At 39.7% G+C, this 20,021-nt stretch overlaps 1 protein-coding gene across 1 annotated transcript in view; it reads right to left on the bottom strand.

Moving 5' to 3' along the window:
- Window positions 1–19,181, bottom strand: part of LOC138205439 (caM kinase-like vesicle-associated protein) — a 40,738-nt gene extending 21,557 nt beyond the window's left edge. The window contains exon 1 of the mRNA XM_069161500.1: window positions 18,978–19,181. The gene's annotated coding sequence lies outside the window, so the exon portion shown is untranslated. The remainder of the gene's footprint in view (window positions 1–18,977) is intronic.
- Window positions 19,182–20,021: the final 840 nt, after the last annotated feature.

The following is a 20,021-nucleotide window of genomic DNA, read 5'->3' as shown; positions in this document are numbered from 1 at the left end:
TGAAAATTTCAGACTTTGGTTTCCCCCCAATGGTAGTATGACAATGCAGGCCATTGGACACTGACATAAATGGTTTGAAAGCAACATACCACGCTAATTTTGGTTGTGATTGTCACATTTTCTGAAACAAACAGAAGTATTTACAAGATGCTAAAATCATATGCACGTTAAATCCCTTTAATGCTCCTTTTATATTTAACATTTTCTTGTAATGTTTGAAAATAATGAGGTAAACAACTAAACTCTATGTTGTGATTGGCAATTATAAACGCTGACAATTAACCTGAGTAAAATGATCTTTAATCTGACAATATTTTAATTGGAGCACAGCATCCTCCTGACTCCAAAAACAGGTCTGTTGTTTACATGAGGAGGCCCAGCTCCTTCTCCACAACACACGTCTTTTCTAAACCAATCGCATCAGTTCCTCCATGCTGCTTCAGTGGACAGAAACTTTAATTGCTGTGCATAAAATCGACATTACATGAAAAATTATCATTGAAAGGCAGGGATAAATAAAGCGGACTCGCTTTTATTGCCAAGCTCACGCTAATTGAAAGTCCCCTCAGAGTGCTGACTGTGAAATTGATAGAGCAAAAGAGACACAAATTATGAGCAGTAAATTCACAAAAGCCCATTAATGAAACTGATAGTAGAAGAATTGATAACATTTGAAAGCAAACAATACTACACTACAGTGTAAGCCTTGAACTATTTCCTGTGGAAAACTTGAGGAAAACTGGGTTGCGCTGCAGCTGAACCATTACATTAGCTGAATAAATTTTTTTTTTTAAAACTCCCCCCCCCTCACATGAAATGCTTTGTCTCCGTCTTTAGCTCATATTCTTGGATTCCATCAAGTTTTTACCTGCAGCGACAACCACCTCTGACTCTGATTACATCGACTTCCTAAATCTGCTTCCACATGTCTCATTGAAGCAGGAGAGCTAAAACTTCAGATGTCAGTACATTATGAACTCCAGTCGCTCTACCTGCACTGCCATAGTTCTAATTACAGAATGAAATTGTTATACTCAAGATTCAGCTTCAGCTTTAACATGCAAAGTCAGTGGAAAGACAGGAAAAACATGCATGTTTTTGCCTGGGGCAGCAACAACTAGGTGAAGATGCATCAGGAACTAAACAATTTTCAGCTTGAGCGAATCATTCTCAGTTAACCTAGGGCTTTATGAGTCTGCATGATAAACTATACAAAAAAGGGAAAATAAAGAGAAACAGGGGGAAAAAACGGAAAAAAAAACCTGAAGTTCTGTTCAGTCTGGATCAGTCAAATGCCAAGCTTACAGATAATTTCTGTACACTTGGTATTCCAGCAAGAAATGATGCAAAATTATAGGTTTTTCTTCAGTGGTAGGATAACGTTCTTTAAAAACATTCTCAAAACATTTTCAAAATGTTTTTTGGAGAACATTATCCTTAGGAGAACTTTCACAACACACACAAACAAATTTTAGTCAAAACATTACCAGAATATTGCATAAAATGATAGTCCAGTGGTTATAGTACATAGTTAAAACATGAAGCAAAAATTCTATTTGCTTTCTGTTTCAACAAACCAGAAGAATCTCTATCCATGCGAGCAGCTACGTGAAGAGGTGCACCGAGAAGGTCTGTAACAAATTAGAAATAGTTATTGAGATATTTCAACAAAAAAACGAAACTTTAAAATGCATAGTGTAAACCCATATCATGCCAAAGTGTGCAATACACCTGGCAGTCCACTAGACGAAACCATGTCAGTGTAAAAAGTAAGGTGCCTTAGGTATTGCCAGCGAAACCATGTGGTTACGGTTGGAGAAAAATAAATCATGGTTTGGGTTTAAATAAATAATTTCCAATATGCAACGTTACTATGTCATGTAAGTTACTCAATAGACATTATGTAAGTTAATGGTACATTAACATATATATATATATATATATATATATATATATATGTAAAACATTACATGTTATATAAATAGCGTACTTGCAATCGAGAAAAAAATGTCTCAAAAAACTCAAACACCAGTTGTACAAGTAAAAGTCCTTTCTTTGTTACTTCCAACCACCCCTGACCTCCTCTCTGATCAGACTTTGTACTTCGTTACATAACCTCCTTCTTTGAGCCCGGTCATACGTGCGTGAAATTTTACAATTTGGGTTAGGGGTAAGGGTTTGAGCAAAGTCAGTAGGGGATGTTTGTACAAAACTGGCTGCAAATCCCTTTAATAAATGTGGAGAAATTTCAGTGGAAGTAAAGATTTTGATGAAAACTTAGAGGATGACCAAAGTCAGTAGGATTTATCTTCTCAGAATTGACAATTTCATTAAAAAAAAAACATTCCCCAAAATCTATTGAATAGTTGTGGGAGAATATTTCAGTCTGAACCAAAGTGGTGGGAACCATCTAAGAAATGTAACAAGCTGCTTCACAGAAGAGACAGTGGTGTATCTGTATAAGACTGACAATATGTTCCTGCCAAAGACTGCAAGCACAAAAGAAGAACACATTTCTCCTCAAATTTAACACGACAACAAATTATTTCCTGCACCATCTCCTTATCCTCTCACACAATTTGTTGTTTTCCCTCCTCTGTGTTAAGTCAATAGTTTGTGTCTAATGCTCTCATTAGTTTCTGCTCTATCTCTGCGTAGCATTGCATGCTGCATGGCTCCATCTTTTATTCTCTCTTCTCATTCAGTTTGAACATCTCTATTCTCCATCTGGGAGAGGAGGCTTCTCTTTTTTCTCCTTATATCATCGTTTCACTGAGCTGAAAATAGGAAGTTCAGAGCATGAAAATGTCTTTGTCAGAGTGGGGCATATGAGGCTGGTGCGGCTGCCACTGCCGCTGCTGTACCCACTGCCTGATGCTTAAAACAAGGCAGATCTGGAGGGTTTTGTCTGAAGTCCAGCACAACTGAATCCACTATGATGAACACATTGCTCAAAGGCAATGCATATGTGATAAAGATGTGGGTATCTGACTGGTTTAGATTCATTCTCTGTGATTTTTGTTGCTAATGAAATAGCCTCAATCTACAGGGAGGGCAAAGACTGCAAATGTAAATCACTTCAAAATATATCATGTAAAACATCTAATATGATGCTTAGATTTTCATGAAATATACATAAGAAAGAACAAGCTAACAATAAAGTACAATTGTAAAACAAGTTCAGTAATTTCAAGTGTTTTAAGGCTGAGCCGTATGGATCTGTGTCTAACTGTCATAAATCAAGCCCTGACGGTGTACGCACCACCACATACATGTATAGATTTTGATATTCACCAAAAACAGTGAGTTAGCAAAAAACAGGAACACTGCAGCAGAAGATTTAACGTTAAATAAAAGCAATTTTTGTAAAGAGAAGAGACTTCATGGCCAGGGCACCATGACGTTGCTCGTTAGAAGTGTGTTACGGAGTTCTTGAAGGGGACAGGAACTGATGGGTTGGACTGCTGCAGAGCTGTTGTTGCCTGAGGACTTGGTGTGAAATCACAAAGAAGTTTCTTTCTAACGCATGCTGCTTTGGCGAGAAGCATCAAAACTGGAACAAGGATATTCTATCAGTTTAGGTTAGTTAATGTGACGGTTGTCTCCTCTTCTTATTGTTTCATTTTGTGCTGTGGCACAGTTAACGATGAATATCTTCAAACACAGTTGTGCTGGAACGATATCAAAAGAAAAAAAATCGTCACATTTAACATGTACGTCCAATCAGTTTTGATGTATGTGGTAAATTGAAGCAATAAATTCCACAACAATTCCTCTGTCTCTGGAAAGAAGCAACAAGAGATCCGTCATTTGACGTGTACAGTAATATAGTTGGTGGCCAGAAGAACCACAGGCTAATTGAGCAGTCGCTGTCACCGGGGGGCGCTGTAGATGCTGCACCAAAACTCTTCACTTGTACCGCAACTAGTTACATCTCCAACAGCTAAAAATACCATCATGAGTGCAGAGGATATTATAAACGAGTATACATTTTACAGTGTTTTGGCTGATTGGAATATCCAACTGTATTAATTCGAGGTAAGTCGGAAGAAATTCAGCAGAGAGACAGTGACACTGCAGCTGCGTTAGCAGTGTAAGAGGATACAGCTGAAGGGCAGCATTCAGAAATGTAGCTGCTGAGAGCAAACAGCATCTGGTTAGGGGGTTGCCATTTAGTGCCCTTCACTATAATATCAGTGTCACTTTTAATACGGTAAAACAAAGCCATAACAGGATAATGGTAATGTTCTGACTAGTGGATAAAAGCAGCTCCATGGACAGTTCCAAAAAGGGGAGCAGCTTCAGTGTTGTGAAAGTGGTTTGGTTATAAAAGATCAGATCTAGAACAAACCACAGCATTGGGACGTTTGTGCTGACAAATAAAACCATGACGCGGTGTTGTAGTTGTACATTATTGCAATGAATAATAATATATTTTTCAGTATTTTGTCAGTATTATCACAGAAAACCCTTGAAATTTGGTGATATTATTTTAGGGACATATCACCCACCCCTACTGGTGGTACCTTTTGCTCAAATTGCCCTCTGATACCAACATGAAAAGAGTCCTGCTGCTGCGATGAATTTCAGTGTGGGCAGTTTTTCGTTGAATGATGATGTCACTGACACCGACCAAGAAAGCCGGTGTTGCTGTGGTTATATATGAAAACTTTGTCCTCACTTGAACAGAGGTGTGCTGGATAATAACATTAAACTGTAAAAGACAAGTAAAACCAGCAGGGCCGAGATTTTGTCACTTATGTTTTAGCCAACAAAAGTAGGCAAGGGGTGTGATACTTTGAACAAGCAGTTTTCTCAACATGTTGTGTTCTTTGTGTTTAAAATAGCTGTTGACGTTACAGTATATGATCAGTAGCTGCCTGACAAATAACCACCTTCTTACTTGTCTTTTGCTCTATGCAGACAATATCGTTTGGCTGCCTATTGGGTTTTTTTTTGTGGAGTAGCTACAACGAGAGACTGAAGGATTTGGGGGTTAGGCATCAGATGCTTGCGAGTAATGCATCTGATGTAGGCCTACTAAATATAGGCATTGCCACATGGCTCCACTAGCAGGAAAACAAAAGAAAAACCTCTGCTTTCTTTGTGATTTTAGCAAGCACAGAGGAATGTATTGCTTCATTTAACTTGTCAAACCCGAGTGGAACTTGAAAAGTGGCCAATATTCTCTTAAACATTAAGGACGATCAGATCATTTTTTCACCTTTTTAAAAACCGAGATTTTCTTCTGAATCCTCAGTATTTAGGCTCATAGTCAGTCATCAGAGCACAATACTTTTGAATGACACTGCTTTTATATCAGAGACAAAAACAACAGGACAGGGAGAGAGATTTTGGCAGGATGCCATTGTTGTTCTGATTAAACTGAAGTTCAAAAGCAACTGTTAGCCAAATTGGCTGGTGAGTTTCCATTGTCTTTTCCAAATATGACATAATCCAAATGTTACTCGTCAAAAACAACCTCGCAGCAGTGAGCCATTGGTTCTATGACAATATATTGTCCTACTACTGCACTGCATGTTGTTTGGCAGCATGGATCTGCAACCACATCTGGTGAAGTTGCTTGCTGGTTTAGAGGAATAATCAGTCATGTTTAAATGCTTTGTTTAACCAAGTGCCAATATGTGTGTATCAGAGGGGGTTTGCAAGCATTGTTGATCAATATTAGTCATTCAGGTACATTGTTTTAGTAGAAATGCTTCACATCCTAAACATTTTGAAGCTTTCAGTCATTTATTGTTTATACTTAAATGGGTTGTAGTGGGCTGCTGATATCATAATGAAATCTTGTAATGAATGATACGACATTCAATACTGGCAAATGTGAAAATAATGTGTGAAAGAAGATCAACTGTTGTCTTGAACAATGAATGCAGAAAACGCTCATTACTAGTCAGTTCTATTCGGACAAAGATAAGGTTAATTAAACTTGCTTAAACAATAACTGTGTGGAAGAAGGGGTGTATATACTGTAGCTCGACATGCATTAATCGAGTCCAGGTTTCAACAGCACTATTAAGGTCATTATAAATGCTAAAAACTGAATTTAAAAAAATGATTGTCTTAATAGTATTATTAAAAAATTAAATCTAAAATATTTTGCAAAACACAAATTTCAACTGAAATTACAATCAGTACATGCAAAAATAGCAATTCAATTTAATAAAATAAAAATGTCATATTTTAATCAGGATTCTTTCCTGATTAGGCTGAATTGCTTCCAGTAGTCAGTTACATTAGTTTAGTACTCAAACAGGCAGCAATGATGATGCTTTATAATTAAAATTAAATGAAACCGTAATATTTTTTAAATGTCTAATTTAATCTCTAGAGTACTTTTAATTTTTTTTTATTATTTAATTTCTATGTCTGTTTGTCTGAGAATTTTTTTTTTAAGTTTGTTGAAAAGGAGGCATTGTTTATCCACTTCACCCGAAGGTAGAATGCTGATCAGTGTGCATCTACAGGATTTATGGATTTGATCTAACAGCCACACTCTCCCGTCACAACCGGGCGCCGAGTACAGATTCACTTTTTCAAATAAGTAGTTGTGCGTGTTTGCGCGTGTGCTTTGGGCTGGGAGGGCTTCTATTTCCCGGATGGTGCTTATAAAAATAATCCTCATTGTTACAGAGACGAAGTTGACAAGTTAGCTGTTCTACCTCAGCAATCATCACAAAATATGATGCGTGGGCCTAAGTGGCCATGTACAAATGAGCCATTAGTGAATTGCTGCAAAGTCATTAATTAGATCAGACACGACTCGCAAGCTGCAGGCATAAATATCCAGGATGTCTACAGAGGGCTTTAAAACACTGTCATATCCTGATGATTTCAACTGTGCACTGAGAGCAGGTTAATTTACTGTTTGCGTCCTATTTGAAAATAATTGCCTGTATTTTTGGCCGAAAACTTTGACTGAAAACACGCTGCTCCGACGGGATCAAAGAGCACACCAGTGCAGTGATAATCATTGTTTCTTTTTTGTCAGAAGTTCAAGTTGTATTTTCCACAAAAACCAACAGGATTTTAGTGTGTAAACCAAGTCAGTTCTGTAATATTCTGCACCGCCTCATTATATTTACAAGCTATTGTCTCTGGGGTAGTAAACCCATTAGGATGAGGGATGTGTAATCTCTTTTTACAGGATGTTCATGAAAATTAGGTTCATGTCACTGCTGTGTGTTTTTAGATACTTAGCAAGAGAAGCCAGCTTGCTCTGAATATCTAGCTGCTTTACAAATGACAGCAGAATGGAGCAGCTGTATTTCTTGCTGTGTGGAGGTAAACATGTTGGAGACACTGCTAAATGACTTTAAGCAAATTCATGTCATATTGGGAAACTGAGTAACACTGCAGTGGCTCTGAAATTTCAAATGAACATAAGTGCAGTCTCCATGGTTACATAGTGGTCACACGGGTGAAACGGAAGAAGATCTGGAAGCCCGGAAGAGATGACATATTCATGGTGAAGAAAGAGCTTTGCCTGCTGAGAGGGGGAAACGATCTCGCTCCTCAGACCGGGGCGAGGACATGTGTTACAGCGCACTGTAAGCTGCCAACCCCATGAGGGGCAAAGAGCTGTCCTGTATATGGTCCCGACGGAATCACAGCACTGCCTGCTCAACAGCCCAGCCCCCCTGCTCCTCAGCAGAGCCCTGGGAAACTTGATCGCCATGCTGGCTACAATTCCTGTCGTACACATGCAAACACTGAGCCGCCCAAAAAACGTCATCTAGTTTGCATTTCAGCCCATGCCTAAATTGTTCTTAGGCATTCATGCATGTTTCACACCCACTGTGAACAAATTTGTCCTTCTCAAAGGGAACAAGAGCACCGTCCAACCTTTATAGGTTGTGTACTCCAACTCAGCTTCACTTGCTGCATTGTAAGTACCAAAAAGTGATGTCTAAGGAATCTGTGTGATAAATCAACGTTTTTACTCAGAAGTGAAGTATCATTAAGTCAGAGCCAAAAGAACGTATTTTTAGGGATTTGTAAATTTTGGGGAAATCATACCAGGAATGTTAGTCTCCCAAAAGTTAAAGCAGGATGTGTAAATCCTGCACACCCCTTCAGCAGATTATCATCTCATCCAAAAAAAAGTTGTATTACATATGCTCCACATTTACAGTATGGTGGAGGAGGTCATTGCACATATGCATATAACACAGTATTGTATGAAATATTTATGAAACCGCACTGAACCAGAAAACACTGACTCTCACTACAATATCCATTCACTAATGTTACTAAGCTTTCAACCAGATCACAAGTCGATGTTTCCTTTTTGCCATGATAGTAATGTGTCCGTCTGTGGCAGCACCAGTCCAACATGGTATCACTCCAAAAAGTGCAATACACCTACCAGTCCTCTACAGCATACCATGTCAGTGCCTCGTTTTGCCTCATAGCCCTGGAAAACCACGAGGTCAGGGTTAGGCACAAAAACTTGGGTTAGGAAATGATGTCTTTAAAGAAATCTGCATCGCTTTCTCCTGGACCATAAGTAAAGTCCATAGTTTGATCCCTCCAACTGTCTCCAAATACGTCCGTCACACAAGCTTCATAACAACCTTGGTCATCGTGCAACAACTTTCCACACAAAGGGGAGGCAAAAGGTGATGGTGACATCGTACCTTTTAGCAGACTGGGCTGGTAAATTGGTCCAGTACTTATTTTATATCTGTGGTCCTCAGAGGATGAATCCTCCAGACTCCCCTCCAGGTCAGTTTTCACGTAAAAATAATGATTTTGGTGCTCTCTGACTTTTCCTTCATTGCCACCATTCGATTAGATTGCATGCATATCAGTATGCTGATGTTAGCATTTATCTTAAAGCACCACTGACCCTCAGGTCTGCCTCCCAGACTTGCTAGCACAGTTATTAGTCCTGTTTTTAAACATGTCCAGTTCCATGGAAACAAGGCAAATTCTCCTGTTAAAGATCATGTGATGGGATTAAAAGCTACAGGACACCTGCTAAATGGACCTCCATGTTATATTGATTGCAGCTGCTATTTCCAAGGTCAACAATACATATTAAGCCGCCACACAAATACAACATATGCTGTATATTTACTGTTCTAAAGTCTCACTAATCAAACTGCTGCTACTATATATCAATGTTGAATCCCATTGAAAACGTGAATGTTTTATGCCATATGCGACATGTGGTCCTCCTTTAGTCATGTCCTCATGACGACAATGTTTCTGGCAGAGATAACATGCAACTGTGCAGGCACAACAAAGCCAGTCTAAACTGACTGACTCATTTAAATCTGTGCTTCATGGCAGTAAACAAGTGTCCACAGCACAAGTGTGCACTGGGAAAATTGGAGCCATAACACTGAAAGCCCATGGGGTTGGTCCTCTGATGCATGCCTGGCCTTTCTCGTAGAAGTTAATGCGGGTGGAAAGCAGGCTCGCTGCTCTTCAAAAACTGACTATCCACCACAAAGCTGGACTCATGCTTCTTTTCCTCCCACGTGAATGAAAAAATCCTATCTCTGAGGCCTTTCTCCAGTCAATAGTAGCAGTCTGTACCTAAATATACTCTCCTCTCTTGTCTTGCTTTGTCTAGGCAACGATACAGTTAATCTGCTCTTGGTTGTGTTGGTGCGCTCCATGAGAGGAGAGAAAGAAGCTCACGTAACACATAGAGAGAACGTGAGGGGAGGAGTGGTGTAGAGCCAGGTGACTCAGAACATGTGACGGCGGGTCACGGCGGTGGGAGGTGGTGAGATGAATGACTGAAGTGTGAATCCTGGTCGCTAATGGAGGCATCCACCTCCACCAAGCTCTTTTCATAAAGTCTGTGATTAGCTCATCTCCAGCCTAGTGTTAGCTACATGCCTTCAGCCTTTGAGCTTCGTGTTTAAATATCCCTTTGTGAATTTTTACTTTACATAAAATCTCCATTTATTGCAAAATATCCAGATCAGGTTGTAAAGCAGGAGCCGCAGCGTTTATTTATCCAACTACAAAACCTGATGACGTGCACATAATACCACAAAGGCTAATATATACCAAGGGAAAATGGCTTATTTCAGTTTTTAATAGGCTGTATTGAGGTAAGACAGCTTGGCTGTTTTGCTTTATGTAAAATCTGTAATGCTTCCTCTTCACACTTCACTAGCTAATCTGACCATTCACTGCGGCTGTTGTTAGTTGCCTTGGTTACAAAGTCAGTGTGCCATCATAGTACAGTACCGTTCCTGCTCAATGCAGAGAAGCACATCATTGCTTTGGAGGAGAGTGTATGTTGTATGCTGCATACAGCTAAATTTAGAAGATTTTTTTTTTCTGGTTAATCTTTTGGATGTCCAAGGAGTTTGTTTATGTCACCGAGCAGCACGTAAAGATAAAACATTCATGTACATTACTGCATGGATCAGTGCTACAATTGTGCCTTTCATGCAAGGGGAGCAGGAACAGTTGTTTTGAAGGATTTTATTGGATCTGCTCATTCGCGTCTACCACCTGCTCTCTCAGCCCAGTTTCCCTCCTCCTTTGTTGTCACTGATTTTGGAAAGCTGGATTCATTCAATGGGAAATTTCTGCATATCATTAAAGCACAATTTTGTCTAATTACCGAACCATATTTGAGTGTTCAGAAGACATAAATACTGTGTGTCTTCTCCAAATATGATAAATGTGGCCAGCACAGTCTACTGTGCTACTGTACTCTTTTAATCCTGGGAGTTTTCCAGTTTACCGGAGGACTCATTACTAAACCACCTCCTGTTTAAAGAGAGCTAAAAGCATAATTCTCTTTAAATACTTGAAAGTCATAAAGATGTTGCTGCAGTTTCCTGACACCTGCAGCTATAATTGACATTTTTCTCTACTTTAATAGCAAAACAACCTGTAAAAATTAGAAATGGGTCTCGTACTGATGAACCGACAGAGAAGTATCACCTTCTAAGTCTGAAGCACCTCTTTGCTTTTCTTTTTACTTCAGTTCCAGCTTATTGACTTACCTGTCCAGGCCACACCTTTATGTTTTGGGCCACTGTCATCACCAGGGTTCAAATTACTCTTTTTCCGTGCGCACCCGCTATTAAACATGTCACATGCACGCGCACATGGAAGTGTGCGGCAGCGTAGTCAATCGCTGGGATACTACAAAAAATATTCTCCTTCCCTCTCCTTTGTTTGCTGTCTCTTAATTTTCCGTGTTGTATCCTATTTTCCTCAAATGGGAGTAAATGGAATTAGGTTTATTTGGTATGGGATGAGGGAATTAGCACACAACATTGACATTTTTACTATTATTATTTGTCTTGGGAACCTTATTGTACAGAAAATCTAAATGTATAAAGTGTGACTACAAAAATGGACAATGTTTTAGGGCTCCCCATAAATGTTGTCAAAGTAGACTTTCCCCTGACCTCCCCTTTGCTCCCCTATAATTCAAACCATGCTCATCGGGTTTTTTTTTGTTTTGTTTTTGTTTTTTTTTATCCTCAACAGACAGTTGTTTTAAATGTAAAAGCTCTATAAACCCACTGTTAACTACCTGCAACTCATGTCAGGCAGACAGTTAGCAACAGTAGTTCATAGCAGCTGCAATAAAGAGCCTGATATTTCCTCAGTAGTTGGGAGATGAAAGACTGAGCTAAGAGAGAGAATACTGCATTCATCAGGTGGACTCAAACACAGCTCCAAATGACTGATAATGTTGCACTGAAACTGCTGGGTGCAAAGTGTTTGCTAACGAGTTTGCTCTATTACCTAAAAGGTAATAATACAGTATGTGGATGTCGTATGTACAACCTGTTTCTACTGCTTTCAAAGTGACAACAAAACCTGCTACTCCAGGTTTAATGCTTTGTTTTACGGTCGCAATAACGATAATGGCAATCTATAAATACTCTTTGCTGTGCTATTTAGACAGTAGTTAAATATTTAAATCTTTTTTCTTTTGAAAATCATTAATTTGTAATTTGCGATATACAGTAAGGGACCCAATCCGCTGCAATTATAAGATTGAAGTGTCTTTCTGCTTTCTATGCCCACCTCTGACACTTCCGATTTAATTGTACACTGTCTGAAAAGTTGCTAGCTCTGTCACCACGGCTTTTCTTCCCATTCTCCTCCTAAACTGTACTGTTGCGCTTTCGAAAATTGCTTGCTGACAAATCTTAACTTGTCATCTTCCTTAAAATCCACAGAAAATCAAACACAGGCCATACAGCCTTTTAAACCTTCATTGTGCCTGTATATTAAGGTGCCCATAAACATCATCCCTTCTTCAGGCTGATGTCAGACTGTCATTACATCCTGATTCAAGGGGCAACACAAAAGACATCTCTATCCATGTCACCTCGGTGACAAACCACCAGAGCACGAGGGAGCGACATCGATTGTAGTCATGCAACAGCCTGTTGTCTTCAGGCCCTGTCATGCAACTTTAATGAAAATAGATTTCCCCTGTCCTTCACCTGTGCAACATGCAGTAGAAACACTACAATATGTAGAGGAGACAATATTAATAGAGACTGAGAATCCAATATCACTGACATGTGACAAACATCAATACCTGGAAGTACAGCGTCCATTTATAGTATCTCAGAAATGAATGTGGTTTTTTGTATTACATTTACAGAAGGTTGTACTTTTCTCAGATTTTGGTTAGTAACAGAAGATGTAACTGGAAATGTCCACCCATTTCATCAGTGTCTTGTTGCATGAGCAGAACCGTGCTGCAGACATGAGTTGATGCATAAAATGTCAACAGAGAAATTAAATTAGACACTCAAATATCAAACGCTGCCATTTTCATTAGGATGTAGTCAGCAAACACCACAAATCAATAATATTACCTTCCATACTTCTTTAACTCCTCTTTTGACTATTATTATTGTGAATGGGAAAATGACAGAGCAGGCAGCTTGGTGACAATCTAAGTGGTGTTGACGGCAATGCTCCACAAATGTACTGCACAGTGGAAGGGAGAGGATATGCCAGATCAAGACTGCGCTAACGTCACTGCATGCCTTTGCATAAGCGACTCACTTGCAGATGAAAATGTCTACAGTGGCAGCATGAATCAATGCTGAGGTGAAATATTAATCCATTTCAATTTAAAATTCCCCTTCAAACTTTCTATTTGTGGATACTAGGCAGGGTGGCTCTTTGAAGCTGCATGGTTCCATAAGTAACCCTTTCTCTAAAGATGAGGTTTGAGGGCAGAAAACACCCCTGTTTGATTTCCTCACCAACACTTTTGTTTTTTATTATTTCAGCCTCCCTCTCTCCCAACACCAATTGTTTCCTCTTCATAAACAGAGATGTCAGTGTCACATGTAATTGAAACATAATTTCAGTTCTGTTCTCCCTTGATATGACTGACAGCAGAGTACATGTCAGCAACTTGCTCTCCGATGCATGCGCCAAGAACAAACCCGCCAGGAAAGAAAGCAAAGGTGAGACTGACAATCCACAGCTGATCTGTTCTACAGAGGGTACGCACTGATGTCACTTTTTCATGTGGCACTACCTCCCTCACCAACACTGAATGACTAAACAAACTTGGGCTGCAGCAAGTCGGTGGAGCTGCAATACTGAGAGGGAAACAAACAAAACCTCTTAAAAAAAGTAAAGGCGAGAATAAACAATGATCCATATGTGGCAGTACACAGTCAGTGCTCTGTGGAATTTGAAATGCAGCCAGAAATAGAGTTTCCTGATACATATTGTATGTGTAACTACAGTTTGTAGTTCAACACTGGAAACACTATTACACTGTATACACTTGAGGCATACAGATGTCTGGGCCTATTCTAAAGACCCTGAGAACTTGGTTTGTAGTCCTTAAGGCTGGTTATGTTTGAAAATATTCAATACCAATTGATACCGGTTCCTTAACAACACTTATTTTGATACCACATTTATGAAATCCATTTTAAGAAAAAGAAAGTTACATCACACATTATGGTATAAATCTTTAGTTTTCATTCAGTGTAGCGGGGGAGGGTGTAACCCATTCTTTTCTCTTTAGATACAATAACAGATGTCCCCTAAGTGCCTCACATGTAAGTTGTCACTAGACACTACAATTTACTGATGTTCCCTAAACGCCTCACATACTATCACTAGACACCAGCTAGCCCGTTGTGCACAGAGAAGTCTTCAGTCACTGTAACACACATACAGACTGTATGAAAAAAATGGACGGAGCTTCTGGGTCAGAAGCTCATCAGATAGTTGCCTGGCATCTATCTAAGGATAAGGAATCATTCACAGACGTCCCATCCTACTGCGTATAGACCTTGTGTAAATTTTACCCAATCAGCATGCACCAAAACCGGCCACCACTGCAGCTACCTGGGGTGTCCACCAAAGCATTTTTTTACACCACCACAGCATGCTTTTTTTTTTTTAAATTGTTTTTAATGAGCGCGCCACCCTTTTTCAAATTTCAGGAGCGTGACTAGGCGCTGAGTGTTTATTCTGCGCCCAGCGCAGTGTGTGCTGTTTTTTTCTGGTCACCAGAAATTTAAAAATGTTCAACTTTGGGTAGAATGCTATGCTTGTAACTTTCAAGAAGAGGCGGGACAAATGCACTGAACCACCGACACTGGTCACTGATTGGTCCACCCTTTGGTGGTTGAAGAGCAACCACTAATACGAGAAGTGTATCCTGTATATAATCACAGTGGAAAACGGAAGTTGTGAGCAGTGGTTAATGTGGAAGTGTTTTAAAGGGCAATACCATCGAAGGCCCCTGGGGGTTGGCTCAATAAAGCCTATGACTCCATAGATTCTCATTCAACTTCTCAGAAATTACCAAAGTGAAGAAATATTTTCCATAAGTCATTATCGTGTCATTCACTAACTTTACTCCTTCTGATTAAGTTCTCAGAAATCTTACTGAAAAATAATTCTATAATCAATTAGATATAGAGCCTCAAAGAGCTTTATATTTGTGGGTGTATCTGGTTTGATATGGGCTCTGGCCCAAAATACCAACAGACGAAATGCCAAACTACAGGGTGATTGCCACATGAGCGCACCTACCGAAAGGTGTATAGCCAAGACCCTGTTTGAAAAGAGTGAAAAAAAGATCTTACAGGTAAGATTTGCTAAACCCAGTTTAAACCGAGACATTTTATCAATGTGAGTGGGCTCACCCAAGTAGAGGCTACAGTATGTATAACAAATGCTGTGGCTCACTGACGAGGAAGTGATTAATGATGAATGCTAGCAGGCTTTGACAATATAGCAATATAGGTATTTTCACATTTCTTCTATGCAAAATGGTAGACGGGGACGGTTGCATGTACACCGCTCATGAGGAGTAAACAGGCAATGGTGATATTGACAGAACGATGTCATCACACACATTCCCTCTAGGAGCTGTGCCCTGCCTCCTTCTGAGTATCCGCCAATGAGAAGAAATGAATTCAAAGTTACTCTAGAAAATGTACTTTATTTAATAGATAAAGGAGAGTGACTCAGAATGTAACAATAATATGAAAAATAATAACTGCTGTGAGGTGTGATGACAGACAAAAGATGATCTGTAGGCGGTCTGTGTTGAAACAGTGACATTCACTGTCATCGCAGCTCTCATGAAGATGCTGACAAACAACCAGTAATGTATGCAATGCATCCATCATCTCTGTCACAAACATGAGCATCTTCCCTTTCATGTTGAGATTAGCAGCTTAATGTCAGATGCTGCGTGGCAAAAAATGCTTAACAGCTGCCACAGGTACCACTGCAGGATTTTTCACTGTAGTATCCCCCTCATTTTACTCATTCGCTCATCGCAGCGGGATATTGATCCACTGCACTACGAGCCTGCTACGGGAAAAAAAACCTGTGTGTTGCTGTGCAGCTTGTCTCTGACTTCATGTTGTCACTTATTTCTGCTTGGCTGCTTGAATCATGTGAGGACAGCTTTGGTTAGCTTTGGCTTGATGGGTGAACAGCAGCAGCAGTAAAATTGGAAAACCATTGGAGACCATTAACTAAAATTATACACTCTGAATCAGATAATAGTGGCAGCATGAACATACGTGGAACTCGATAGTGATTTATTTTGCTAGTTTACAGGACAAAAAAAAAAGAGTGTTTTAAAGCGTCACATTATATTTGCATGGCATCACATTTATGAAACAGAACACATCTGCAGGCTATTTGGAAATGTTTTTAATGAGCAAGCATGTATCACGTTATGTCATCCGCGCTCCAATGTGGCAATTTATATCTTTGGCCTGCTTATTGAGTCTGGAAAAGATGCAAGTAAAATATACAGTTTGTATGGCGAGAATCTGTATTTATGAGTTACACCTCACATGCGGGTTATGTAAAGTCAATACAACAGTCAGCCTCTGCAGTGGCTAAGTATCCACACGCTTTTGATTCTACTCTTCAAAGCGAGAGACTGCACTCACAGTCCACACACAACAGTCCTCATAAAAAGAACCAATCCTATCTTATTACTTAGATCTAACCCTTGCACACTTGCTGGATGTTCTGACTTAAGTCATTAAATTCTCCTCTCTGGTATGACACAGGTCCCTCTCTCTCACTCTGAAGTCCACTATGTTTATTTTCTCACTGTCAACAATATAATGAAATGCCACACTGGGAGCATCTCTGTCAGCAGCACCATCTCCTCCCTCAGACAATTACTGCACTTTAGTGTCAAAATGTTGAGCTCACTGTCCATAGAGAAGCTTACCCTGCCTTCCCAGATTAATACAAAGGGCAAAGGTATGGCAAAATGAAGAAATAAATTAACTTCTCTACAACGCATCCCTGCAACTGCAATGTCCACTTGTTAGAACAGTGTTTGTGATAAATGAAGAGTAGACTTGGATAATCGTTCTGGCCCTCTGTGTGATATCCTCACTGCTGTTTATGCCCCGATATTGCTGCTCATTGTCAAGTGTGTATTTAGAGCTACACACAGTACAAGTACTCAGCACAATACACTCACTTTGTCTTACACGGTGAAGTTAGGGTGTCGTGTTGCTCTTGCACATTAGTGGCTCTCTACGGTCCCACAAAGATTTTAACGAGAACCAGTAAAATATCTCTCAGACAAAGGATACTATAGTACAATATGTACTCAAAATAGAAGAGAACCGCAGCACTAATAAAGACAAAGTAATAAAAGCATTACATAATGGGATATACTGGTGCAGTACTTCTAGTGAAAGCATAGATGTGAATGAGCAGGCTTTGATTGAAATTGATCCAACAGCTATGTATACAGCTCAGAAACTTCTACTTCACTCTCATCTCAGTCATTTTTTTCCATTAATTAACAATATTCCTGTTACCCTCCTTATTTCACCAGCATTAGCACTTTGTACATCTGCAGTCGCCTTTTCAAACCACTCCCTACATTTCCACGTCTATTATACCAGGAGCTCTCAAGAGCGGATGCAACACAAAGTTGGAGTGGTTCTCCCCGGAGATCTAATTGTGTACAAATTGTGAGGCTATGTAGTAATTTGCTGTGCTTTCCTGTGGCTGCTGCTGCCACTGGGCCACCTGGGGTCCAACAGAGGCCTGGACCTCTTCCGGGACTGAACAAATCATTACATACAGCTCACTAGTGACCCAGTGCGCATCGCTCATCTTAAAGGACCTTAAGGACGTGACATATGGATGAATGACATCAATCTATCGGGGAAACGCTCCCATGGTGGAATTTCTTTTCCTTGTGTAAATCCAAGTGTGTGGTTCAACTGGCCTATGAGGTTATCTAAGGTGCAGACATGAATGTATTGTGCATTCAAAATATTAAACTTCAGACATAGATTGATTCTGAGTCACTCCGAGTCTGATTGAAAGACAGGAGTTCACAGAGATTTGTGTTAGTGTCTCAGGCTACAGTAAGAAGGCTCATCTATCCACTCCAAGCTGATGGAGTTATGCTTTGGTCCTAAGCCTTTGCAGCATGCGAACACAGATTTCCAAAACGCTATTTAACTTAATTACAGTATATACCGAGGTGTTGAATAACCAATGATAGCAATGATCCTTAATCTAAAAAAAAAAATCCTTGATGCTTTATATCTGATTGTACATTTTCAGTACAGTAAGAGGGAAATTCCGTTTTTTCGTAAAAGTCATAATTATATCTGTGGCATTAGAGGTCTTCATCCCCTACTGAGCAATAAGTGGCCTGAAGTTGCCCTTAACCATGTTTAACCCCCGGTCACTTTCCAACAAGACGTGAAAAATCACAGTGGACACAGTGTCTGAGGAGGTTGCTGACCTTTGACACAGCACTGTCTGTCTGGAATTTCATATTAAAAGTTTGCAGTGAGAAGAGGTTTCCACACAAATCACTGAAATTGATGGTTTCTGACAGAAAGTTGCTCAGTGTTGGGACAGCAACATCCCCGCAGAGTTGCAGCATCAGCACTTACTCTACATACATACTGTATGTGACTGGAGCCAGTGAAGACAAAGTTTTGCAATAAAGTACTGGAAGTGAAGAATTAAACCTAAAAATGTAAATAAGGAAATAGGATGAAGAGGGGGGTCTGATCAAAGTTTAATATTCTGAATGCATACCCACATTAATGCTGCAACTGTAAACTTTGTTAAGAATATTTAAATTAAGTATCTCACTGGCTTTCTGTGTGTGTCTGGATGTGTTCAGTTTTGTCAGCATTATCTGGTAATACAACGTCATACAAAAGAGATTTGTCTATACCAAGATGGTGTAAAATAAATGTAATTGTGGATGACATTAGGTCTCATGGTAGGTCGGAGGAGCGCTCTTTAATCCGTCAATTGTTGTTCATTCACAAACATGTAACAAACTTAAATGGTTCGTAGTAATGTTATAAATAAACATAGGTGTATCGATAAAGGGAGGAAAATGCTGCAAGTCGTCGCATTTTGTGCTTTTCCTGCGCATTCTGCTCTGAGTTCACTGATTACGAGATCTGAACGGTTATTCAGGAAACATCACAACTTACCTTGACACCAAATTCCGTCTTTAAACGTACGATCCGGTGACTGCCAAAGTCGAGTCTGTCCTTGGAGAACCCCCCAACTCCTAATATACTAAACGTTCCTGTGAAGTTTAGAGAGAAGAAAAGTACTTCTACACCAAATTCTTGCGCTCCTGCAGCCCGTAGTACTGTACCATCTGTTGTGCCTGCGCGCGTCGAGCTCTGCGCGGTGAGGAGGAGCGGATAGGATAGGATAGGGGAGGAGAGGGGAGGGGAGGGGAGGGTAGAAGAGGGGAGGGAGGGGTGAAGTGTCCGGAGCGCACGAGAGCGTACTTAGGAGAAGAGGGGTCAGAGACCATCTCAAATGTAACTGAACAGTAACTGTAAATATTTATATTTGCAGCGATCATAATCTTGCTTTAGATTTATTCCGGTATAACATGTCAAGCGGTGGACTGACACATTAAAGCAGTGTGAATTTAATATGAGTCTATATAATATATATGTGTATTGCCTATTGGTACTCCAAACAATGTGCTGGCTCTACCAGACCTCTGCCAAACAGCTGCCAGCCAATCGGAGCTCTTGCTTTGGCTCTGTGGGCTGGACTTAATTATTTTACCTTGTAACAACATAATTATATATTTTAATATTATATATTATAATTTAATGATTTTTTTTTTTTAATTTGAGTTTTAGGGTGCATCTCTTGAATGCTAATTATATGCTAAATAATTCCTTTTAGGGTAGCTTTTAACCCCATTGAGAGAAAGTCTTTTATTATTCCAGTGGCACCCACCAAACTCCAGAAGATTTGGGTCACTTGAAATTGTTTGTAGTTTTGTTGTTTGTTTGTTTTGTTGTTGTCTGTTCAGTTTTTATTTTATACGTTTTACAGGGGTGTTGATTAAATTGTGATGGATTGACTGTTCTGTTAACATAAAGGGTTGAGGACCCAACTGCACGAGCATCCATCAAACAGAAGTTTTACTCACGAGTTTCCGGTATCCAGGTAACCCAAAAATAAACAGCAGCCCAAGCAAAGTTCAAAAATGCAAAGCACAAATC

Source organism: Embiotoca jacksoni, unplaced genomic scaffold, assembly GCF_022577435.1.
Source record: "Embiotoca jacksoni isolate LCO1_2020_lvr unplaced genomic scaffold, fEmbJac1.0.p SCAF_1, whole genome shotgun sequence".
Taxonomy (NCBI): domain Eukaryota; kingdom Metazoa; phylum Chordata; class Actinopteri; family Embiotocidae; genus Embiotoca; species Embiotoca jacksoni.
The sequence above is the reverse complement of the archived record's forward strand: the minus strand, read 5'-3'. Positions and strand labels throughout refer to the sequence as shown.